The sequence below is a fragment of the Pygocentrus nattereri genome, chromosome 24 (genome assembly GCF_015220715.1).
Source record: "Pygocentrus nattereri isolate fPygNat1 chromosome 24, fPygNat1.pri, whole genome shotgun sequence".
In the NCBI taxonomy this organism is placed as follows: Eukaryota; Metazoa; Chordata; class Actinopteri; order Characiformes; family Serrasalmidae; genus Pygocentrus; species Pygocentrus nattereri.
This window is the reverse complement of record NC_051234.1, coordinates 8,281,374-8,307,815: the sequence shown is the minus strand read 5'-3', so window position 1 is coordinate 8,307,815 and position 26,442 is coordinate 8,281,374. Positions and strand designations below refer to the sequence as shown.

Sequence of the window (26,442 nt, the reverse complement as noted above, 5' to 3'; positions counted from 1 at the left end):
GTCACAACAACCAACACATTCATGTATATCTGCCTACTCTGCCTATTCAGCCTTCTAGCCCCGCCCACTCACGCTGAAGTTTTAAGGAGTGTTTCATTCTGGACTGCTTGGTGAATTTTTCCAAAAAAATTGCATAATGCAGTCCTTGAGATGTAAACAGAGTCAAACAGCGGTTTGGTGTGAAATGGTTGATTGTAGAGAACCCTATAGACTCTATAACTATAGACATATAGATGTCTTTACAGTGGTGGTGATAGGAACCAGACGTCACCATGACTACAACACAAATATGGACATTATATTGACTATCCAAAACCACCAGCGAACCTACACGAGTTTTATATAGAATGATGATGGTAAAATAGTGGAAAATCTGAAAATATAGTTGTCTTTTGGGACTAATTTGCCTCACGACACCCTGCATGTATCCCTCCACCATGAATGGCTTGATAAACAGTGTCGCAGTCATCAGGCGGTGAATTCATAACCATTTCATGTAATAACTTCCTGTGAGGAGCTTCTAGAGGTGGACGTCTGGTTCCTATCACCACCACTGTGAGCAATTCTGACTGGTCAGTTTGTCTAGAACAGAGCGTTTCACACCAAACCACTCTGAAAGACTTTGTTTACATATTAACCATTTGACTATGCTGAACTTTCTGAAAAATTATGGAGTTCCCCTTTAATCCCTTACAATCCCAGGCTTACTGCATACAAAGGCTTATTATTCCGTAACTACATTGACTTCAAGGCAAACTGGCTGGGCTATTCTTAGGTTATAGAAGTGTATAATAAAACTTTGGGCTGACCAGTGAGCCCTGGCCATTTAATGGGGTTAAACAGATCAGTCTTAGAGGCGCAGTAAGAAAATTAGGCAGATTGATTCTGAGGGATAAAGAGAGGCTTGAAAATAGTAATATAAAAATAAGTTATGACAGGTTTTGGTATATGTGGGTGGATCTGGTGGGACTGGAATAAAATATGGATATGGGTCCGTTGAACATTTTGCTTTACAAGAATAAGTGGGCACTTCAGTAAAGTCTACAGGAATTTCTTACAACTTTCTCATTAATGGGTCTGGTGGCTTTACAATAGGATTACACTGTGGCAGAACTAGAGAAGCCTGTTGAACACCCTCCAACCCCCCATCCCCCACCATCTACCTGACCCGAATAGTGCTCCAGTCCCCAACCTTTCACTTTTCCTCCTTTACATCCCTTGATGATGATGGCAAAATAGTGGAAAATCTGAGAAACTAAATCTTTTGAGGACTATTTTTGCCTCACAACGCCCTGCATGTATCCCTCCACCCTGAAGTCAGGTCCGAAACGTCCACACAACTATCAGTGTCCAGTTGATATGGAATGTTGATGATGGTCAAATAGTGGGAAAATAAGTTTTCTTTTGGGACTATTTTGCCTCACAACGCACATTCACCATAAATGGATTACCCACCACACGCTACCTGCCCCCCATTACCGCCCAACTCCCCTCACACGCTACCTACCCCCCATTACCCTCCTCAACCCCCCCACACAATACCTGCCCCCCCATTACCCACCAGCTCCCACCACACGCTACCTGCCCCCCCCCCCCATCCTCCCCCCAACCCCCAAACACCCCCACACGCTACCTTGCCCCATTACCCCTCAATATATACGCTACCTGCCCCCCAACACACACACACACACACACACACACACACACACACACACACACACACACACACACACACACACACACGCGCTCCCCCCCTCGCACTGCGGTGGGCAGGTCCTGTTTCCCAGCAGTCTCATTAGAGCAGCTCGCGCTGTTCGGGCACAGAGCTCGCGCTGCTCTGACCGGAGAGCACACAGGTTACACTGGACAAGTTTTATATTCAAAGCCGCAGGAAAGTTTCTCTGACCGTCGGACTGGACTGACCAGAGCGAGCGAGAGAGAGAGAGGGCAGCGCGAGAGAGAGCGAGAGAGAGGGCAGCGAGAGAGAGAGAGAGAGAGAGAGAGAGAGAGAGAGAGAGAGAGAGAGAGAGAGAGAGGTCAGCGCGCGCGAGAGAGAGAGGAGCGCTGCTGGACACGCGGACCCTGAAAGGTGAGTTTATCATTCACTAACCGAGCAGCGAGTCTGAGCTGAAGTCGCTAACGGCAGGCCAGGCGGGATTAATCCTGCTCGGATTCTCACGCGGGGATTATTTTCTCGCGCGCGTGTTTAGAAATGAAACGATCACTTTTCTGATGTTTCAGAAGGCGCGCGCGGTCTTATAATCACGGCTAAACATAAACAAGAAAAAAAAATCATCTCGCTTTACTTGAATCTGTCCTTCAGGTTGTGCGCGAGACCTGCGCGATTGACCCACGTGCGTGTCGCGAGTGGGTTGTTATCAGGTGGATTGCTGATTATCCCGCTGATAACCAGCGTGTCGTGGCTGCTGATTGGTGCTCAGTGTGAAATCAGCGCGTGCTAATCGTGATTAATGAGCCGCTTGTTTGATGGACGTTGGGCAGTCAGTGATTGACTGAAGGCTGGATGCTTTGGTGACTGTTTCACAGAAATCCTGTGATAACGTAGGAGCTGGTGCCTTGTTGCAGAGGTGAAACCATAGCGTTTTTCAGATTGTGGAGTCTGAGCTCAGATGCTGATCAGATTTTCTGATCTCAGATGTTTTTTTGTGGTGTGAGAGAGCTCTAGTAGACTGGTCTGGCTGAGAAAGAGTCCAATTTTGTGTCAATACAACAAACATTATTGCTTCTGAACATGACTTCCATGTTCCAAGTGACTTCCAAACATTTCTGAAGTGCCTGTGCAAATGAATGTAAAGATATTTTATTTCGAGCCATTCTGGAGCGTCTCTGTTCATCCATCCATCACACAAGGTGAAGGGCAGCCAATAAAGGTGCCAAAAAAGAAGAACAAACACAGACACATGAGGTTTTGTTCCGACAGCCTTGATATCCCTGTGCAGAGCGGCTGAGCTATAAACAGCACAGAAACAGGTAGAGTGTCTAGTTCGGTTCCCTCAGAAGTAAACGAGAGATGCACAGAAGGGAGCGAGGGCCAGATCAGTGGGGCATTCGGGCTACTTATGCCACCTAATCTAGCTGTATTGTTGGAACGCCAACATTCACAAATGATCAACATCAACTCACTCCAGCTATCCTGGAACGCAGCACCATGACTGCAGTCATCATTTTACACATTTTGCTCAAAATATTGTGAGAACTGTGAACCCAGTTTGAATCAAACCCAGGTGAATCGATTCACGAAGCAGTACAATGAATCGAGTCATGGGGGATACACACACACACACACACACACACACACACACACACACACACATATATATATATATATATATATATATATATATATATACATATATATGTGTGTGTGTGTGTATGTGTATATTGTCACTATCAAAACAAAACCTTGTGTCTGCAAAACTTTAAACTTTACAGGAGGAAAAACATTTCAACTTTTATTGTTTTTGTTGGAGGGTAGTACAAAAACAATTTCATTCCAAGTAATTTTGTTGCCCCGTGAACCCAGAAGGTAAAGCGGTTTCTGAAAATGTGTGTGTCTGTGTGTGTGTGTGTGTGTGTGTGTGTGTGTATAATTCTGTTGCATTTCTAGACTTCTCTTGGTCCATTCATCAAAGAATTTCAAGGAGTGTAAAGACTGGCTTGCATTTTCAAATTATTATGTAATTATGTGTATATGTTTGTACCGTGTTGCATAACTTTAAAACACCTGTCATGCTTTGTGTTATGTTAAAACGGACAAAACAAAATTGGTTATAAATCGTGAATAAAAAAATTACACAACTTTAAGAAGACAAGTTAGAAATACTTTTATATTTGTCCTTCTCTCATATATATATATATATATATATATATATATATATATATATATATATATATGTCGTCAGAAGAAAACCTTGTATATCCAAAATGGTAACTTTACAGGAAAAAAGTTGAAAATGAAATTTACACACAGTCTAAAGGGGACCAGGCATTTTCAAATTCTGTCAAAAACTGAAAAAATGGAGATACAAGGTTTTCTTTCTTTATATATATATATATATATATATATATATATACACACACACACCTCCATTTTTGTCATTTTTCTGTTTTTTTGATAGAATTTGAAAATGCCTGGTCCCCTTTAGACTGTGTGTAAATCTCATGATGAATGGACTAAAAGAAATGGCCCAAAATTACTTAAAGAACTCCATTGACTTACATTAAAGGTAGAGTATGTTTTTCCCTTCTCTAATAGAGGTACCATTTTGGAGATACAAGGGTTTGTTCTGACAGCAATATATATATATATATATATATATATATATATATATATATATATATATATATATATATATATATATATTCTGTTTTTGGCAAAGAATGGTTTTCCTCTTAAAATCTGCAGCTTTTATTAGAAAAAGTAAAAGAGGCCAAAGCTGAGGTTCAGGTTAAGGTTGAGTTAGAGGTAACACAGCAGCATTTAGATACAGTCATATAGAAAGACCCCACAAAGGCGGGAATACAAGCTGTGAGTGTGGGTTTGTGGTCAGACGGATTTAAAGACGCTGTAATGCCGATGCTGAAAAACTGCTACTGCTGTTATGTCTTTAATTTGAGCGCGCCTGCATATTTAATTAGTGACTTGGTAGCAGACCTGGCTGGACTTCAGTGTTCATTGACCTCAGTTGTTCAAAGCTGTTCATAAACAGTTAAAAGGGGGCTGATAATCTTCATATGGTCAGAATGTGTAACCGGACAAACACCAGTGGGCAGAGAAAGGTGACTTGTAAGGTCTTATCACATCCTGACCTGGAACTGAAAGCATGTAGTCATTGTTTTCCAGCTCTATGTACTTTATGGCAGTACATAGAGTCTTGAGCTTTATCCCATAGAAGTGCAGAGCTATTACTGTTATTCTTGCTATTGTTTTTTACTAGTACTGTTTCTTACTATTCAAATGTAATTATTTGATTACATAATTCATGTTTAAATAAATTATGTTTAAAGCTGCACTATGTAAGAAGTAGCATTACTGAGTCACCTTGTAAGCCCTGCAACAATAATTTAAAAGACAGAGGGTGTCGGGTTGAGAGTTTTTCAGACCATGATGTATGTCTTTACACATTAATGTCACACACACAGGGTCAAAGATAAGGGCTGGCTTGGTTTTTAGGTCTGAAATGATCTAAAAATCAACATTATACTGAAGCAAATATGATGCCTACAGTAGATAAAACACTCACATCCTCTGGAGACACGTCCTATACCAATTTTGGACTTAGTTCTCTTTAAATTCACTTTCAACACATTCGCAATCACCAGATTCATCCGCTTGGGGAAGGGGTCCAAACCCACGTTACAAAAAGTTCATGCAGTGGTGCAATGCAATTACACATTTCCACAAAATGTGGAAATCCCCAAAACTTATAAAGTATAGCTTTATTTACATAGTAGGTTACGCATGAATTATTTTCAGTTTACATTCTGTATTGACAGGTTTATTTATATATGTATGTGTGTAAAATGATTAATTTTCCTTTTTATTTCATGAGTAAAAGGATTATTTTTTTGCTTTCCACAAAGCAAGACTGCACACACAACAATAACCTAATGTACTTACAAATGCAAATTTGTTTCGAATATTTAACAGAATTGTGAGAAAAAAACAATTATGTTATCACCAGCAATAACTGCAATGTTCAAGAGTTCAGCACTAGTCAACTGATTCATTACACGCTGCAAAATGTCAATTAGTGCATAAATATATATATATGTGTGTGTGTGTGTGTGTGTGTGGTTATGTGTGAATGTTTGAAAACCCCCCGGTTATATTAAATTTTGTTGATTTTCTAAGTGAACATATATGCTATAGAGGGCACACTTAAATATGGCATTTTTTCTGAAAATTCTAGTGCACAATTTCTGTGTATTTGCTGAATTTAACATATTGAACAAAAATAAAAGAGAAAATGCAGAAAACTAACATGCCATCATTTAAAAATATGTTCATAAATGTGTTCCCTGCAGAGGGTGTGTTCACATATTTTCACTTAAATAATCAATAAGACATGTCATTTGACTAGGGGTGCCGAAACATTTGCGTACGACTGATCATGGTTCAGGCAAAGTGACGCATGCTACATCTGAAGGGATTATGAATTTCATGCTATACAGTTATTAGCCTGCATGGAAACAGTAGCCTGTATGACTTGGATTACATGTTATTGTCATAGCAAAACCTTGCTGTCTTCACGTGTAGAAAAAGGTTTTCTTTACGTCTTACTGTAAGTCGTTTGGGCCATTTCTGTTGGTCCATTCACGGTGAAATGTTCATATTTTTAAGGGCAGCTGACATTTAGAAAAAAAATCAGAATTAGTGAATTTTGAGTATTTTAAATTCCAGGTGTTATATTCTCCACCCTGCATCACCACAAGGTTTAACCAAATGTACATAGGTGTGGGCTTGTACTACACAGGGCTGGCAGCCCAAACCTCTCACAGCCAGTCTAAACATTCCAATCTAGACCAAACTTACACATTTCACCTGCCCTCGAACCACTGAAGAGTCTCTGACGATGAGGGTATATTATCCTCCTTCCCTCAAATAGGATAAACATTAGTCTGTGCTTTATCTTATCTTATCTTTTATCTGAAGCACTGCGAAGGCTGGCATCTGCATCAGGCTGACACTGAACTGCTTGCTGTAAAACATGTAGACCATTCAAATGACAGAATCGCCTCTAACCACCATTACAGCGGCTATGTGCAGAGGCACAGAGAAGTGGACTCTGTCCATTTTTCATGTTTCACAGTTATTCATTCTCATATTCATCAGTGTTGGCCAATAACTCAAAGAGGAGACACGGCGGATGTTTTTGGCAAAGCGATAAAAACCTCTGCAGCCTTGCCGAGCAGTCCTGCAACACATCTCGTCCAAATAATGACCTCAAACGTGCCACTGAGTTCAGCCTGCCCATTTATGAGGCACGTAAAGCCTTTCAAACGAGGATTAGCAGACTCGAACACTTTTTTTATCTGTGTAGTAAAAGGAGGAGACACCCAGAGGCTCAAATGGAGCTCCGCCAGGCCGCGTCCTCCATCTGAAGTGTTGACAGCCAGTCTGACATCATCGAGATAGCTAGATGAGCTACAACACACGCTCTGTCTCTCCTGTTTAATGGGATAGTGCAGCCAGAAATAAAGCTGTGGTTAGCATGAAAGCTAAGAGGGACTGAAGAGCAGCGATTTCTTTTTGCTATTTTGTCATTTGCTGACAGCCATAATGGCATTTTTGGTCAAACACTATGAATATTTATAGCTATATGAATATAATGCTACCTGGCACAGCCACCAGTCAATCATTGTTGGCTGTTATTCATTGATAGCCACATTCACATTTTTGGTTAAACACCCCTCTTAAGAATGCATAAATACTAGCTAGTCCTAGTAGCAGTCAGTTGATAGTTGCTGTCTTTACTTTTCGGCAGATTTATTTCTTTCAAAAATTGCGGCTGCTAGCATGGATTGAATTGTGGCAAATCCTGTCTCGCTTACATTTACATTTATGGCATTTGGCTGACGCTCTTATCCAGTCATTTTACACAGGTAGGCCAAGGCGGTGTTAGGAGTCTTGCCCAAGGACTCTTATTGGTATAGTGTAGGGTGCTTGCCCTGGTGGGGGATTGATCCCCAGTCTACAAGGCAAAGGTGTTAACCACTACACTAACCAACCACTTCAGTCTCATTCTCCTAACTTTCTCACTTGTCTGATTATAACTGTTTTAGCAATTAGCATTTTTATTATCTGTCTCTCCTGTTCAAAAGGATAGTTCATCTAGAAATACAGCTGTTTTGCAGAATTTTTGGTTAAAACTAAAAATATGTACCGTTATACTGTATGAATGAATGCCAACTGGTCCTGCCAGCAGCTATAAACGCTAACTGGTGCACCAGTCCTTCATTATTAGCTGTGTAAGCGTTTTTGTTGAGTGAATGAAGGCTAGCATGGAATGAACTGCAATTTAATCTCATTTTTCCTCACTGTTTTGTTAGGTCGTAATTTGTTAATAACCACATTAGCAATACTTTCCTGAAGAAGTCTGATCACTGGCAGCACTGGCAGATCACTGTGTCTGGTAGCAGTCATTTGTTGCCACATTTTCTATAAAAATGTACAAAAGTACAGACAAAATTCAGGCTTCAAGTTCAAAATGACAGGTACTGTTTTTAGCTAAGCAATGCGCTTTTGTTCATTTTTATGGATAACATTATGTCATACAGTGTTGCCAGAGGGCCAAATGGAGCTCTGCCAGGCCGCATCCTTCAATGTGAAGTGTTGACAGAAACACTGAAATCGAAATAGCCAGATGATCTACAACACAAGCTCTGTCACTGCTGTTAACAGGATAGTTTAGATAGAAATATCATTGTTTTTAGTAAGAGGCGAACACTTTTTGGTCAAACGCCAAAAATATGTGCCACTATACTGTAAGAATGAATGCTGACTGGTCCTGCCAGTAGCCATAAATGCTAGCTGGTTCATAAGTCGTTCGTTATTAGCTGTGTTAACATTTTTGTTGAGTGAATAAAATCTAGCCTGGAATGAACTGAGGTTTATGCTAATTTTTCTTCATTGATGTGTTAATAACCACATTGGCAATATTTTTCTTAAGAAGTCTGGTCACTGGCAGCAGCTGTATAGACGCTAGCTGCTCCTGGTAGCCGTCATTTGTTGCCTTATTTTCTATTAAAATGTACAAAAGCACAGAAAATATTTCAGTGGTACGGACAAAACAGCCATAATATATTTTTTGATTGAACGCTATAAAAAGGTCCTGAATGCAGTTAGAATGAATGCTAACTGGTCCTGCTAGTGACTATAAATGCTAATTGGTTCACCAGTCATTCATTGTTAGCTGTGTTGGCAATTTTTGCTGAGTGAAATGAAAAATTAATCAAAATTTTCCTCAGTGTTTCACTTGTAATGTGCTAACTGCTTTGTTGGGCTGTAATTAGCACACTGGTAACACTTGGTAGCAGCTGTATAAATGCTAGCTGTTTTTGCTTTGTTGTTAGCCATGTTAGCTGCATTGTCTATTAAACAATGCCATCTACTTCTGCTCTGAGCTGTCATATCTGCTAGTATATCATGCAGTGTTGGAAACTACATAAGCAAGTCTATTAGAGATTAAAGAACCATTTATCATAGGAAAAATGTTTGATGATTGAGGCAAACAGTTAGCATGATGCTAGTAGACAGGGTATACGTTTCGATTGATAATGAAGCTAGCTTTGTAGCTGCAGCGCAAAACCAATGAAGTGAATTTAACACTAAATAGGTCGTGACAGACTGTCGCGTTAAAGGGTTTGCATGGCTGGATATTCTGAGCATGGAGAAGAAGAGCTGCAACAAAGCCTGCACACTTTATTTTTGGGCTGTGATAGCCAAGCCACAAGTGAGAGGCAACACTGTTGCTCATGCTACAGTGGTACGCCACTGACCCCTGCGAGCGCTGGAGTACTGTCTTGTCCTGGGAAAGCTCTCATAAGCAGTCTTTTACTTTCCCCATTGGACCTGCCCATTGATTCTCAACTCTCTTCCAAGATCACTCAGACATATAATGGCACATTGTAGCTTAGACCATGTAAGTCTGGCCTGCCAGGATATTGTGATCCCACAAGCATTTTTTGTGGCTTAAGCACAAAAAGCACCAGCTGTTTTTGTTTTCCTTCCTTTTTTTTCTCGTGAACTTCACAAAGCAACGTGTTGCTCCTCATTCCACCCTCTATTTTCTCTACAAGCCCCTTCTTGTAAACAGTAATTTCCCCCCAAAAGGCTGCGTCGACGTCTGTAGGATTGACGTGGGTGACCCAGGGGCCGCTCATAAAGCCCCCAACCTGCAGCAGGAGGCTCATGTTTCTAATTAGAGGGTAAGGGTCCGGGCCTTTCCAAGTGACATCAGCTTCCTCCGAGTCTACAGGTAAAAGTTAAAGGCGTCTGTGTGTGTTTTCAAAGACAGCTGTTTTGTAAGGTACAATGACGTTAAACATGTTAATCAATGGTAAAAAAAAAAGCCAGGGTTCTAGCATTTTGTCGCTTTACTTATTTTTTCATAAAGTGAAAATACCAGCTGGCCTTTGCATCATGTGAACATTGTGAACAAACAGACCAATCGAAATGCCCCCAAAATGAATAAATTCTTATTATGTTAATGTATATTAAAGGGCCCATATAGTGTGAAACGGAATTTTCCCCATTTTTTAAAATAAGAGTTTAAGATGGTAATACATATATATGGCAACCAAGCATCTTTTAATTTCATTGCTTTTGTGATTGAAAAATCTATTTATTTGCATATTCAGTCTACAACAGTTTAGCCCCGCCTGCTAAACTGAAGTTATAAGGAGTGTTTCAGCCTGACTGCTTTGTGAACAAGGCACAATACGGAGCAGCCAGTCACACCAGAGCTCATTTACATATATGAGTCTTAAAGGCACAGTAATGAAAACATTCGGTCTAATTCTGAGCAACAAAGAGATGTTGGAAAACAGTCATTAATTCATTGTTTAGGCTTGTTTTGTAATGCCGAAATAGTTCGCCATTTAGAAAAATTACTATCATCATTTGCCATTTACTGAATCACAATGCAATCATCTGTTCTCTTCCCAAAGCATAAAAGCATCTATAACTTATAAAGCTCATAACTTATTAACTCTCTATATTATAAATAGTCAATCACCAAAACCCACAAAAAAAGCTCATTCCATCTTTGCCCAAGTCCCCAGTGGCCTGCTGACAGCTGCGAGGGCGGCTCACTCATACTCTCACATTCGCCTAATTGTCGGCAGCCGCACTGGTTAATGCCGCGCTTCTGCCAGCTCCGATCAGAGTCATGGGGGATATGGGGGTCCCACGTGACAAGGCCGATAACCCTTTGTCCCGCTCAGATGCCACACTGCTCTGACAGAGCTAGAATCCCATGATCTTTCCCTCGTCTCTGCACATCACGGCTCTGACAGGGGGGACGGAAGATGGGTGTTATTTCAGTGGCACTTTGGGGCTGTTTGTGGCTAGCGCCTAATGAGAAAAGACAGCCGGCAGGTTCATCAGAGGTTCTTCAGGGAAAAAAAAGGGATTCAGGAGCCCAATAGAGAAGGAAAGTTATGTATATATATCACACTGTTGTCAGAAGAAAACCTTGCAACTTTATAGGAGAAAGAAAAAACCTACTCCACTTTTAATGTAAGTCAATGGAACCAGACATTTTTCCAAGTCATTTTGGGTCATTTCTTTTAGTCCATTCTTCATGAAATTTACACACAATGTAAAGGGCAACAGGTGTTTTCAAATATGTCAAACTGAAAAACAACAAAAATGGAGATACAATGTTTTCTTCCGACAGTGATATACATACATAAATTCTTTATTTTCAAATTTTATCAATTCAGACTTGACATTACATATAGGATTTATATTTACACTGAAACAAGGGCCTCTTGGATGAGTGCTGAAGAAAAACCATCCACATACAGTCATATGCAAACATCTGAAAATCCTCAGTGAAATGATATTTTGTTGATTTCCTGAAAGTTAATACGTTCTGTAGAGAGAACAACCCCAAAAATTTTAAAGCAGAATTTTAGTGCAAAATTTCTATTTATTTGTTAAGTTTAACAAACTGGAAAAAATGAAACACAAAATGTGTCACAGCTTTTGCACAGGGCACATTTTGTTTTTTTTTCCTCCAGTATGGTTACATTCAACAAACAAACTGATTAAATGTACATTAAATATGCAGAAGTTTGGTCTCTGTAGAGGATGTGTTCAATCATTTTCAATCAGAAGTTTTAGCTCTGCCCAGTCAAAGTGAAGTTATATGGTGTGGTTCATTCTGCACTGCTTTTTGAATGAGATACCAGCCTTGGGTTTCTTACTGTAGTAAATACCAGTGGTGGACAGTAACTAAGTAAATGTAATTTGTTACTGTATTTAAGTAGTTTTTTGTTTATTTGTACTTTACTAAAGTTTTTCCATTCTGGGCGACTTTTTACTTTCACTCCACTACATTTCAGAGACTAAAATATCTGACTTTTTACTCCACTACATTTTGAGAAATCTGTCGTTCCTTTTGTATAAAAACGTAACATGTCAAAACAAAAGAAGCGCAAAGCCAGAGCACCAATCAGGGCACAGTGGTCACTTTGTTCTGAGCTTGTTTTGACCTGTTGGTCTTACCGACCCAGTGCAGCACACGGTTCAACGGCAGCGCAGCAGCATAAAAATTTGGGAGCACATACGTCACCTAAATGATGAACTAACCTAACCTGTAAATAGACCACAATATAGAAATATGTATACATATGCAGTCGTGACTGGCGTGTTTCTTTTTTTCTGAATTCATACAAACACTTTAATTTTATAGTAAATTAGTTTGGGTTAATTTATGTTTATGAACAGAGACCTACAGATCAATATAGTAAAGGAAAACTTATTTGTGATTCTGAGTTTAAAGCCAGTTTTTATTCAACTTGTAACTAATTTACAAAGTAATCTTAAACTGAAACTTTGCTTGTTTGTAAAAGTGATTTCAGAGCCACTCGGTTCTCCCTGATGGAACCTGTTTACCTTCAGTGTTTTGTGCTCATTTTAATAGACGTCAGCGTCACTAATTAATGATGTTCTATTAAAATAATCTTTTATTACTTATACTTTCGATACTTTTGAAGTACATTTGAAGGCAAAAATTTTTGTACTTTTACTCAAGTTGAGGTCTAGAGTAAGGACTTCTACTTTTACTGGAGTAATATTTTACCTTGGGTATCTCTACTTTAACTCAAGTACATGATTTGTGTACTTCGTCCACCTCTGGTAAATACAGAAATAAAAACTGATAAATCATCAGTCACAACAAAAGCTCAAAGACGCCTTGCACGGCTAACAAAGAATGAAGCCAGTAGCTGTAAAAATTAGCATTATGGTAGCACCTTCAGGCTAATTGGTGGTTGCTAGCTTCCATTCATTATCGCCCACATGGTGTGAGGTGTTCCTTTGAGATCTGAGGTGGCCATGTGCCGGCCAGGTGATAGCTGAGAGAAAGCTGATGTGCAAAACTAAAGCACACCCATCTCTGCTGCACTGAAAGATCTGCAGCCAACAATCCAAACGTAATGGAGGCAGACAGACTGTAGAGCTACACTGCATCTGCCCAAAAGAGAAAAATCACTAAGTAGGCCACAGGCATTGCAGTGAAAATGAACACGATGAAACATGCTCCAGTTTCCACTGCATAGGCTACAGCAGATCAGATGACTAATGTGGCTAATAGCTCTCGTACTGTTTTGACAGGACTGCAAACACGCTGGGCCGGCAAATGTGGGTTTGTAACACAATGAGATGTAGCAGAAGTTAGCGCAGTTTGGAAAAGGTACCCAGTACATTCAGGCTTCATCAGTGACTTCATGTAAGTTGTGGTGGGTGTCCACTGTTTTACCTGGGAAAAGGACGATAAGGAGAGCTGGGAGTTGATCCCAAAAAGAGTTAATTTTCACATTCCTGGCATTTAGGAATAAACAGCCAACTCTACAGCTTTGAACTCAGTTCCAATAAACGATGTTCACGTTCACCTGTGCCTTCACACACAGAGAGTGAGATATTCTGCTAAGACTGTCAAGACAAATCATACATCAACAGATACGCTATATTTTACTTTGGACAAAGTGGACAAAAGTGTTTGTACTTCGGATAAAGAAACACCTCACAGTAGCGTTCTGCTTTACAGGTCATGCTGCATCGCTTTCCTGCAGTAGCAGCCACTCAACGCACAAGAGGCCAATTTTGGCGCTTCTCTTGAGCGATCTGCCTTTAAAGTCATGTCATGCTGGTGCATTTTACACTCACAAATGTTGAAAGTGAACACTGTAATAACAAAAGCATTGCAGAAATATTCTGCTTTGCCAGCCATATTTAAAACATCTTTGTTGTCCTGGTAATGCATCAGCTTCTCAGGTGAGCCTTCTTGGTCATTTTTGCAGGAAAATTAGCCATAGTCTCATCAGCTTTTCAATTCTTATATTCACACTTAGCACTGAGTTAAATTCCCATGTGAAAAAAGCATATATATGAAAAGGGTTTACATCTTCATTTTTGGAATCGGAAATCGAAAAAGATGACTGGGTGGAATCAACTCCCATTAAAGGTCAAAGGACCTGACGGCTCACCTCATTTCCCAAAACCATGCTCATGAGAAATTCCCGGTGGCCCAGCGAATGGAAAGTGATTTATATTTCTGCACTGTATTCTTTGGCAAAATAGCCATAATGAATGTGCTTTTGTTGCACACTTAATACAACAATATATTGCTGCTGCCATGACAAAACCGCGTATCTCCATTTTTTGTCGTTTTTTTTTCAGTTTTTGACATAACTTGAAAATACCTCATACCCTTCACACTGTGTGTAAATTTCACGAGGAATGGACCAAAAGAAAGAGCCCAAAATGACCCAGAAAAAATTCTTACATTAAAAGTAAAGTATGCTTTTTCCTTCTCCTGTAAAGAGACCATTTTAGAGATACGTGGTTTTGTTCCGAAAACAGCGATATGTGGACGTGCTAGAAATAAAGTAGTCCACTGACTCAAGAAAGGGCAAATTAGTGCAGCCAAAAAGCATTTTATATAAAGTAGAGGTGGGCGATATAGCAAGCATATACTATCGAGATACTTCAAGAATTTTCACAATACTTGATATGTACTTGATATGAATCATTAACTGTGAACACAAGGATTTGTATTCAATATTTGGAATGCTGTGTTGCATTAAATCCAGTTAAACTGGGCTAATTTTGCTGTCTATAATGAAACAGGCAGTTGGTCAGTGCTTCTGTCAAGTACTGATATACACAGTATGTCCAGAAAAGCATATTGTACTGTATTATGCCATAATTTATCACAATAATGATATATACTGTCATATTGCCCAGCCCCAATGGACAGAAACTGATGTGTAGGATTAAATAGGTCTGGCTACACCAGGCATTGCATTTTGTAATGTTTTCCATGCGAAATAATTTGGGATATTGTTAGAAAGCATTTATTAAAGCAGAATTTGAACTTTTTGCATGACAGATTATATAGCATTTTTTATTTATTGTATATGTATATGGTATATTTGTTTTATATGTGAATGATCTAATGACAGCTATTGCTGTTACTACATATCAGTTTAACTAGTGTTATCCTAGCTAGCTTTATTCGGCACTTTTGGTGATTGGCCAGTTTGAGTAAGTTTCAGACACAAAATCTGATGATGTGAAAATTCTCGGACTATACTTGGTTCCGGACCAAAATTTCAGACCTGTTTAAGGCGAAAATTCCCTCATTTGGAATTGAAAAATCTCCAGAAATTCTGAAATCGAACAGGCCTAATGATGCGTTTAGCCGGAGCTGCCATTCTGAGCGCTCGCACTGACCCACACCACTTAGCAGCCACGTTTGTTTGTACCCTGCTGTGTTGTTAATGCAGCCCTTAGGTTTCCATAACCTTAACACATGGTTACCACATTACGCTAACAGTTGGTGAACGCTGTGAAAACGTGTTGAGGCCCTGAGTCTCTTCTGAGAAGCGTGTGCGATGTTTCGTCAGGGGGAAAAACAAGCGTTTGGCCTTGGAGTGTGAGGAGAACACACCTTTCTCATGGAGATATGCTGCATGCAGCTGTTGTTTGGTTCTGCGTAGATCCATTCTATTTCTTTCATTTCTATTCTATTTCTATACATTCTATTTCTGTCAGGTCATTCTAACCTAATTCATTCTAACCTGACACTATAATTCATTTCAGCTGAAATACAGAGCGCATGTGGCTACACTGGATTATAATTGGCAGGTTGAATGTAGGTCAGATCACCTTTCCATGTAAATAATGTTTAAAACCAGCACCAGAAGGATCACACGTGCGCTGAAGGCCCTGTAAACAGGCCATGTTCCTGGAGTGAACTTTTTCAAAGCGCTGCAGAAACACCCTCGTGTTCACAAGGGGAGAATTCTGCGGAGTAAACATCTGGCTTTCCTCCAGAAACTGGCCGCTCTCTGCAGTAGACCGCACGGAAAGCAAAGCCTCGCTGTTCAGAGAGAGTTGCATTATTTAAAAGCCCCGAAAGCTGGAGGAGCATCTAGATTAATGAGTTTACATAGGCAGACTCTGTGGTAGAGGAGAACTTTATTGGCTTAAAGCAAGATTGTTTCCACATATGATGACGCATGCAGCGTTCACCTGGCTGGAGTTCGTCAGAAGGTCATTTGAACAGTTCTCCACCTAAAACGCACACCACATTTAATGCTCCCTCTCACACAACACCAACCTCCAACACCAATAATGAGTGTGGTTTATTTAATTCACACTGTTACACATTACTCGTTTTCTTTGTGTAATACTTCTGTGCATTTGTGTCATGAAAAATGTTCTTATCGATTAAATGAAGATCCAGAATTCTCAAAGATTTTGCTTCAGTCCATCTCTACTCCCACACTCCCCCAATCAAGAGTTTATTATGTCCACTACTGAGGAAATAACTAGTTTGATCACCCCTGAAAAAATATAGCTCAATAATGCAGAAATAAATAACTGCCTCATTCCTCATTGATTGGCCCAATGATTTATCAGTCTACTCAGGCTTTAGTGTGCACATCACTGTTTATAAAGCAGTCAAAAAAGCAGATTTTAAAGTTTTTACAAAGCAAGCATTGATGGAATTTCTTTTAAAATTTTGTTTTGTTTTTTTAGTGTGTATGTATTCTAAAAGTATTCTCCTAAAAAATTAACTGTATTCTGAATGCTGCCTTTACAATATGTAACTTGGACTGAATACAGATACTTAATTTGTGCATTTTGAACAGTGGTGGAATGTAAATGTAATTTGTTACTGTATTTAAGTAGTTTTTTTTTGTGTATCTGTATTTTACTCAGGTTTTTCCATTCTGGGTGACTTTTTACTTTCACTCCACTACATTTCAAAGTCTAATATCTGACGTTTTACTCCACTACATTTTGAGAAATCTGTCGTTCCTTCTGGCTTATGTGTGTTAAAAAAATGTAACATGGCAAAACAAAAGAAGCGCAAAGCAAGAGCACCAATCAGGGCACAGCGGTCACTTTGTTCAGAGCTGGTTTTGACCTGTTGGTCATACCGACCCAGTGCAGCACATAGTTCAACATCAGCGCAGCAGCGTAAAATTTTGGGAGAGTCTGTTCAACATAAATGATGAACTAACCTAACTTTGTGTAAATAGAGCTCAATATAGAAATATGTCCACATATGCAGTCGAGACTGACACGGCTTTTTTCTGAATTTCTACAAACACCATTTCATTTTATAGTAAATTAGTTTGGGCTGGTTTATGTTTATGAACAGAGGCCTACAGATCAACATAGTAAAGGAGCTCATCTCTGATCCTGAGTTTAAAGCCAGTTTTTATTCAACTTAAACTTGGAACTAAAGTTGTAAATAAATCTTAAACTGAAACTTTGCTTGTGTGTATAAAGTGATGTCAGAGCCACTCGGTTCTCCCTGATGGAAACTGTTTACCTTCAGTGTTTTGTGCTTATGATCATTTTAATAGACATCAGCGTCACTAATTAATGACGTTCTTTTAAAGGACTGTTTACCAAGATAGACGCTGGAGGACTTTCACCTGAAATGAGTTCATGAAGCCAGTCTTGTTATAAAAATGATAACAGGACATCAGAGCCAGAATTACTCTTTTAGTACTTTTACTTTTGATACTTAAGTACATTTGAAGGCAAATACATTTCTACTTTTACTCAAGTGGAGGTCTAAAGGGAGGAACTTCTACTTTTACTGGAGTAATATTTCACCTTGGGTATCTCTACTTTAACTCAAGTACACAATTTTTGAACTTCATCCACCACTGATTTTGAATATGTATTCCCACTGCTTGTATTCTGTTACATCCCAACCCTATATATTCCTGTGTGTCATAGAGTGTCAGAAACCACATACACAAGTCTATTAGAGATACTAAACAACTTTACACAGTTTGAGGTAACTGTGTAATTGGTTCTAATAACATTTCTTTATATGTTAGCTACATTACCTCATAGATCTTGTGCCAAACTAAAGAAGCCACCTTCAGACAACTAATATAGATGATTGAGTATGTTTGGAATAAATGGAATATTGTGTAAAGTAGATTTTTGGCTAGCTTAAGACCCAACCTGTCCAATGCTGTAATCCACCAGACCTGAAGGCCTGAGCTTGAGCTTTTCTATCTAGAGAAAGCACAGTAAGCACAACATATACTTGAACCTGTCTAAGTAATTTCATTCATCTTTCATAAGGCAGTGCGGCCAGAGCTTAACATTCCAGCACAGAGGCTAAATCATATGTGTATCAGTGCTGGGATTAGTCAGGAGCAGAAAGTACAAGGTGAAAAAATAGCCAAGATTCACAAGAGCACCTCTGAGATTTATTCGCTGTTTTAAACTAGTAACATTACAGAAGCTTCTTCAGGCAAGTGCGGTCTAAAAACTCCAAACTCAGCATGTTTTATGATGTGGTTAATGGAAGAGGGAGAGTGTGGACACAGTTTGGAGAAGAGCTCCTTAGCGCAGCTGGATTTAGCATTTTGTCATCATTGTATGAAGACCTCATCTCTCAGAAAGACCTTTGTAGAAGATAAAAACACATTTACAGGCCCGTGTCTTGTATTTTATGTTTTTCCTCTGTGCTCCAATCATTTTTATGTACAAAAAAGTAATTCAATCCATTTTTAATCCCTTAAACAGTTTTTTGTTGCTGTTCTTTCAAGATAGATCTATGTAAATGAGCTCTGTTCTCACTGGCTGTCCGGTATTGTGCCTTGTTCAGAAAGCAGTCAAAGCTGAAACACTCCTTATAACTTCAGCAGGAGTGGGCAGAGCTAAATTGCTGTAGGCAGCGTAGGCGTATATGTGTGAAATGATTGGTTTTTGTTACATCACTGAAACATTATATTCAAAACAGACTGCTTACACCTTAGTTTCCATATATGGGCTGTCTAGACTAGCAAGTGAACTCTTGATAGACTAGAAATTTGGGTTGGGATGTTCACTGATATGGGGTTTTTAAGGCAACATAAAAAAATTCAACATTTCTGTTGGTCCTTTTCTCATGAAATGTATTCACATAATAAGTGTGTTTACATGCACTCCATACTCTGATCATTATCAGATTTCTGCAGCTATCCAATTATTCAAATAGTCATGTAAACACAATACTCTGATCTAGAAATCCGATAAAGAGAACTGGATTTTAGTGTAGTAATCAGATTCACTCTTACTTTGATTTCTTTCAGATTTCACAGTCTGCGCATGTGCGAGTAACAATAAATCAGATCTGTATTATCAATAATCCGCTCGACACGTTTACATGGATTTGAGTAATCAGATAATGGGGTCGACATGAGTCATGAGATTTCTGCTTTACAACCGGCCAATAAACTCACAGAAGACGTGACGTAAACCTAACATAAAACTCAAACTTCATGCCCCGGCTTTTTTGATTAAAAACATCACACCGCTTTTTGTTTAAAAATATGAACATAAATCATGTAAAAGATGAATATTTAACACCTCAATTTCATTGTAACTGTAGTCAGTTTCAGCGTTTTGTGTGAGTTTCTGTGAGTTTTTTGGCTGATTGCAAAGCAGAAATCCGATCACTGTCTGACTCATGTAGACCTGGAGTTTTCGCATTGTCTGATTATTCAAGTGCAAATAAACGTGTTGATTAGATTACTGACAAAATCTGATTTTCTGCAGTTATGGGATGTAAATGCGCACATTATGAAGGTCATAAGAGGATCATATGAAGATCATGTGGTTGGGATAGTGTAGTGGACAACACCTCTGCCTTTGACACTATAGACTGAGGTTCAATCCCCACCTGGTCAAACACCCTACACTATACCAATAAGAGACCTTGGGCAAGACTCCTAACACCGCCTTGGCCTCCCTGTGTAAAATGATCAAATTGTAAGTCGCTGTGGATAAGAGCGTTGGCCAATAAAAAAAAATAAGAGCAGCTGACGTTGTGAAATAGTGTAAAAGAACCTGTGAAGAAACGTCCACTGTGTTTATAAAGTGCAGCATGTACATTAGACATGTTCCCCTGTGAGTTAAAAAGTGCAGATCTGCCTCAGATGGATAATTAGTAATGAGCTGAAGTGATAAGGCAGCGCAGTGCGTTCTGCAGTAAGCTTTCATGTAACTACGTAGATAAAACGAAGAGTATATGGAAGTTGTATCATTGCCCTCTTATCTCCTTTGCTTCTTGGGCGTAAGTCAGTAAATAGGTTGATAAGATTATAAGCACTAGTCACATGTTTTTTTTTTTCATTCACAAAGTGTGATATTTAGCCTTTATCAAGCATAAGAAAACTATGATGACTAATAGGCGGCCTTTTGTTTGGGGTCAGCTGAGCTAGGGCATTTCACACTTGGGACAATGGTGATTAAAAAGCTGCTCAGTGCCCGGTCCTGCACCACGGAATTCCCTTTTTAAACACTTTCTCCTCCCCAGTGTGTGCTTTGGCTACCCTTCCATAGTCCTGTTTAACATTTGTCATCTCTGAATAACAAAAGGAGGATGCGCCCAGTCAGTTAAGTGTCCATCTTTTGAACCGGACTGTGTTGGATCTGGGTCGGGGGGGTTGAAGGGGATTTAAAGAGGTGACCTACCCGTGCCCCATATGACAGTGCATCCCTAGATATATCAGTTGACTAATGGCACTCTCCACCTCACAATGGTGTGGAGGTTTACACCGCTTTTGGCTTTGTCTCAAGAGGAATGTTTGGGCTGACGTTTATTGTCATGTTTTTTCTTTACCCTGCCTTTTTATTCAGTCCTAATGAGGCACAGCACCCTGGACTCTCTCTTATCTTGAGTGCCAGAGGGGTCTATTGTCTCGACCTATCAATAATGCAAGACACTGTCTGGCTTGTAAAAGCCTTGCCCTGGATCCTATTCCTGTGTAGCATGGCTTGCTAACACATTAGCCAAACAAACAGACGAATGTACACAGTTTATAAGTGGAAACGAACGTGATGTTACTGCTAAAAATGAAAACTAGCAGTTAGCATTTTGCTACTTTAATCAGGCTAACCAGTCATCCCATGACTTTTCACACATTAGCCATTTTAGCAAATTTTTTCCTGTCAGAAAACAGTCTATTTCTGTTGTTCCTAGCTTTAGCGAGGTATATACAGAGAATGTTGGGGTATAACAGAGGTTAAATGTTCCTGAGAGAACAGAAAAAGGAAACGTGAAGATCATGTTAGCATCCTTCCCAATTTTACCCTTTTCTTAGCATGACAATGACAACAAGAGCCTTCAAAGTTTAGCGAAAAGCTGCCTGCATTTTTCTTGTTATATGCGCTCACAACATTGCATAAATTGCATTGTAGAAATAAGTCAGCCTGTAGTTTTTTTAGTTAGTCGCCATAATGCTAGTCAGGTTGGTGTTCAACAATTTGTTACAGAGACTTTTAAGCTATTTATTTCTCTTTTGGACTCGCACCACAGATTGGTCTAAATCTCTGATGCAGCATGAAGCTCAACATCTGGTTTCTCTTAAAGTGTGTGGAGCACCGGGTCCAGACTTCCTCGCAGGCGTCCGGGCTTTTACTTTGTCTCCAAGTAGAGGGTCACTAACAAGGGCATGAAAGCCAAGGGAGATGAGAAGGGACTGGAACAGCAGGGGTTAATTACAAGCCCTTGAGAGATTAGCATGGCCTAGCATGGAAAAGGAGAGGGCCTGTCACTTCCCAGAAAGCCTGACCTTAGATGGCAGAGGATCACAGCAAAAGGTGAAGGACTTTAATTTGTCTCATTAGAGTTAAAGTTATACTTAACTCTCAATCCTTCAAGTGCTAATTATGATTGAAGGCTAGCAGGAGAACTAGCATGGTGCAGTTTTGGATCGTGCTTGGAGCTAGCTGCTAGCCTTCATTCATGTCGGCCAAAAAGTTATTTTGAGTGAAGTATTGCTGCAGTACAGCTAAAAATAGTTCTTTTTAGAGTTATATTTATCCTGCTTGAGACTAAAGATGCGATACCTTGAGTAACTGTATGTAAGAATGTTTGAACACAAGGGCACAGTGGCTCTTTCTTCTGACCTCACCCATTTCTGCTGTTCTGTTAAACTTAATGTCACATCTTTAAGCAATCAGCCTGTAATTCTTACAGAATCACGGGTGTGTTTTAATCTGGGCCAGTGCTCCACTATTAATAGGTCTGTGTCCTGCCTACATGTTGTCTTAACATCTGAATCGCTGCCACGCTACTTTAGAGAAATCAATGATATTGAGGCAGCACATTTACATGTCAATAACTGCCCCAGGGGCCAACAGAGTGCACAAACTAATCACACGGGATTGTCCAGACATGTTAGACAATTACAACATGTTCACCAAAAACCACAGTTAAACAGTAGTAAGGGACATCAAACAATGACTATATATGTTAGTGAGATGTTTTATCACTAACCACAAGGTTCCTCCATTAGCTTGAACAGAAATATGTAGCAAGACAAGGAAACCAATGTAAATAATAGTAAAGTAATTACATAGTTACTTCATGAGTGATTTGAATTGTGTTTACATTCTGTTAAGTTTATGCTTGTTTAATTTGTTCTGATAACTTGTTCTGTGTGATGAAACAAGCAAAAAAAAAGGGCAAGAATGTCAGGAATGCACTTCTTGGGCCTGGCTTGTAACTCATTCACTCACTCACTCATGTTTAGCAGGTTAAAGATTCTTCAAAAAGGGCACTGTTACCATTCAAATTGCTTTTGGATCTTCGTAACAGTAGTGTTTGTGTCCTCGTTCTTAACATAAAAATATTGTATATCGTGTTTCCTGTCAACTGTTGACCATCGTAAACACAGCATAACAGTTCTGTATCTACAGGTTTGAGTCTGTACTTTAGAACTTTTTGCACTTGTTTCCACATCAGAAAATCACAGAAACATGGCCAAATATAATTTTTTTGTCTTATCTTTCTGCAAAAAAAAGACACAATAATAACTTTCTATCAAATTCAAATCATAATAAAACTACAAAGACAGATGTGACTAATACTTTTTTCAGTGAGCTATGAGTCAGTACTAAGTGAACAAAATGTAGACATGTTCCAAGGTGGATAAGCCTTGAGGGACCTGGAAGTAGCCAAAAATATGGCTAATGAAGACCTTACTGGAAGTGCAGTGTACACTACTAAGCTACCTCTATTACCCTCTCTCTCCCCTCATTCTCGCTAACTCCCTTAATCCTCAGCCCTTTTCTCGCTCCACACCTGTTCAGAATTCTTTCCCGTAACTTTCCTAAACAATGGCTTCGTTTCCCAACCCCTCTGACATCTGGAAAATGTTGCAATCCGCCGTTTGGCCTGATTTACGGCAGAGGGCTGCAGAAGGACTTTGGGGATGGGGGTCTGGTCAGGAGAAGGTGTTCAAATTCAAAGGTAAACAAGCTTTTTGAACCCAGTGGGTAAGTGTCCTGCCTATCATATTAGGCTGCAGTTTCTCCTGCTCATATTTTGGCAACTCTTTGGCTGTAAGATGACTCCAAGTGGCATTTTAAAGTGATTGTTTAGATATGTTCACTCTTTGGTTTTTTTACCTTTACATGGAAAAACAGAATTTGGCTGCCGCTGCTGTTTTTAGCTATGTGACACAGACAAGTATGAACTTTTTTTTTTACATATTTTGTTGATTTTCTATATGACAAAGTTATCACGCTTTCTACAGGCAACAAACTTTATTATGTAATTTTTCTGCAAATCTTAGTGAGCAATTTTTCTTTATTTGCCGAGTTTAACACATCAGAAAAAAATAAAACAAAATAGAAAAGTCTTAATTTTGGACCACATAATTTTCACCTTTCCCAAATATGTCAAAGTTAGTAATGAATGTGCAGAAGTGTGTTTACAGAAGATGAACAGAACATTGCATCATTTGACTGGGGGTTCCCAAACTTTTGCTCACAACTGTCCATTTTCATACCAAATCAGAAACCACATAAGCAAGTCTGTTTGAGATTTAGCCATACAATCCATGCATACAGCATGATGCTAACTGGAGAACATAGATTTCTATTAATTGTTAGGTACATTAGCCTTGAAGCTCCAATGCAAAACAAAAGAATCAATTGACCATGTCTTGGCTGATCACGTACGCTAAAGGAGGAGACTGTTTACGTTTGAATTTTTTGCTGACCGGCCGCTTTAATTTTGCCAGCAAGCGTCTCGTCCTTGGAGCAAAGCTGGGAAGTAGTGACATTTCCGCAGTCGTTACTGCTTACTGGGTCACACACTTCTTTTCCGGCCCTACAGGCTCAGTATTGTCTTTTTTCGCACAGGACAGGACGCACTAAAATAGCACTTTGATGTGTCATGTTTTGAATTACGCTGCAGTTTGATGTTGGCACCTCCTCACACAGGCCTCCAGTCTGGAGTAATTCCACTGAAGAATGCCTTAAAGTTTAGAAAAGTCTTTGAGCTTCTGGCTGTCCACATGCTCCTTCAGCTTATGGTTCATCTCATATGAGTCAGACTGAGCTCATATTTTGCCCTGACATGATCCAAATATGACAGACTGTCAACAGCATTGTGAGTGTATATAATATCAAAGAACGTCTGTGCCTTTATGGTAAATGCAATTATGGTTGCCTACTTTTGAGGCTTTAGAAGAAATATACATATTCATGCTAAAGGTTTGTATTCATTTGACATTTTATGTTGTTTTAACCAAGATTGTGTTTTGTATTCAGATTGATCAGGTTAGTCTGTATTGCTGTCCCATAGTGACTCATATTAGGTTATACAGTGGGACAGCTGTCGAGTGATTGTATGTCTAAATCCTGGCAATGCCACAGCCATTAGCATTAGCTGCGATATTTTTGTCAGTGCAGACAAATCCACGAGTTGTTCATATAGGCCTGGGGGCGGCAACCCAAATGTTAAGAAGACTCATTTTTTCTTTTAAACAAAACTTAAATCACATGATTGTAAAGTGTATTGATTTATGTTTTACCATCTTGCCTGTAAATTTGTAAAAGTATGTGCTAATGTACTCATTATTGTAGGCTAACAAATATAATATCCAACTTTGCTCTGCTTTGCGTTTTAGCTTAGCTACAGCTGCTTTTCTCGTATCTCTGGCAGGAACCTTCCTCAAAACTAGAACAGTTTGTTGTAAAATGTCTCTCAACTCTCGACTTTTTACGAGGCTAAAGTCGCGTCTCATTCTTCAGCTTATTGTTCGAATTTTCACGCTGCACCTTAAATAGTACCTAAGGCACCTAAGAATGTAACCGCTGCACCGTTTAAGGTGGAACGGGACAGTTCCAACTAAAAGCTGGCATAAAGAAGTGACTTCAGCTTCACAACTTATTAGTGTTCAATAGTTTCTCGTTGCAGATTAAACGTATCAGGAAACCAGCTGCATTGATTATAAATGCAAATACGTCCATTCATCTCCAAATTATCAATGTTTATCTTAAATCTTTCTCTTTAGCGTTTCATTAGTTACTAGCTAGGCGACACAGTAGTCTGGGTTGCTATGGTGACCAGCAGTCTGCGCACCAACCTTCATGGTTAAAGGGTGACTTTGATGATCAGCAGAGCTTTATTTTACTGTACAGGAGGATTATTTTATTTTTACCTACAAATCTAATTCTGCTTTTGAGCTGCAACAGGGCAGTCAAAGAGCTGTGTGTGGCCCCGGAGCCGTGTGTTGCCCTGGTATAGGCCAGTATTATCAGCCAAACATTGTATCAGGTGCCCTTACCTGTGCCCTTACCTGCACTCTATCCCTCTAAAATTGTATATAGTTGTATCTATAACTGCCATAATGCCTTTATTAGGAACTCTGGGTCAAAGCTTTTCTAAATGAGAAAGAATCATCAGCAACTAAAACTGCCAAAAACTGCGTTTGACAGTGCTTGCTTGTTTATGTGGGGCATTTTGTGTTTTCTTTCTGTGCTTCATAGTGGTAAGCGACTGATTGTGGCATGCAGCCACAAAAACTAAGGTGACAGAGTGACAGTGTTATTGGTGAAAATGGATGGTTATCAGAATGAGAGCTCTAGCATTGACTATTGCTGACATAAAGTGGGAAACATCAGAAGGATGCTCTGTACTCTTTAAATGTTTTCCCAATATTGGGATGTTCTACATTCCATAAAATCCATGTCCAGTTCATTTCGCTGCTGTGAAATGTCATTGCTGCTGGCAGTAGAAACATTTTCTGTAATTACTCTATTTAAAACAATGGACTATCTGGTTTGCCATCTATCCTCATAATGTATATGCCTCATAATGTTCAATTTACATTTGTATGGACAGGTTCTGAATTTTTCTACTTCTATTG

At 39.4% G+C, this 26,442-nt stretch overlaps 1 protein-coding gene across 1 annotated transcript in view; it reads left to right on the top strand.

Annotated features, from left to right (window-relative positions):
- Positions 1 to 1,821: 1,821 nt before the first annotated feature.
- Positions 1,822 to 26,442, top strand: part of si:ch211-107n13.1 (uncharacterized protein LOC798535 homolog) — a 30,751-nt gene continuing 6,130 nt past the window's right edge. The window contains exon 1 of the mRNA XM_017695788.2: positions 1,822 to 2,089. The gene's annotated coding sequence lies outside the window, so the exon portion shown is untranslated. The remainder of the gene's footprint in view (positions 2,090 to 26,442) is intronic.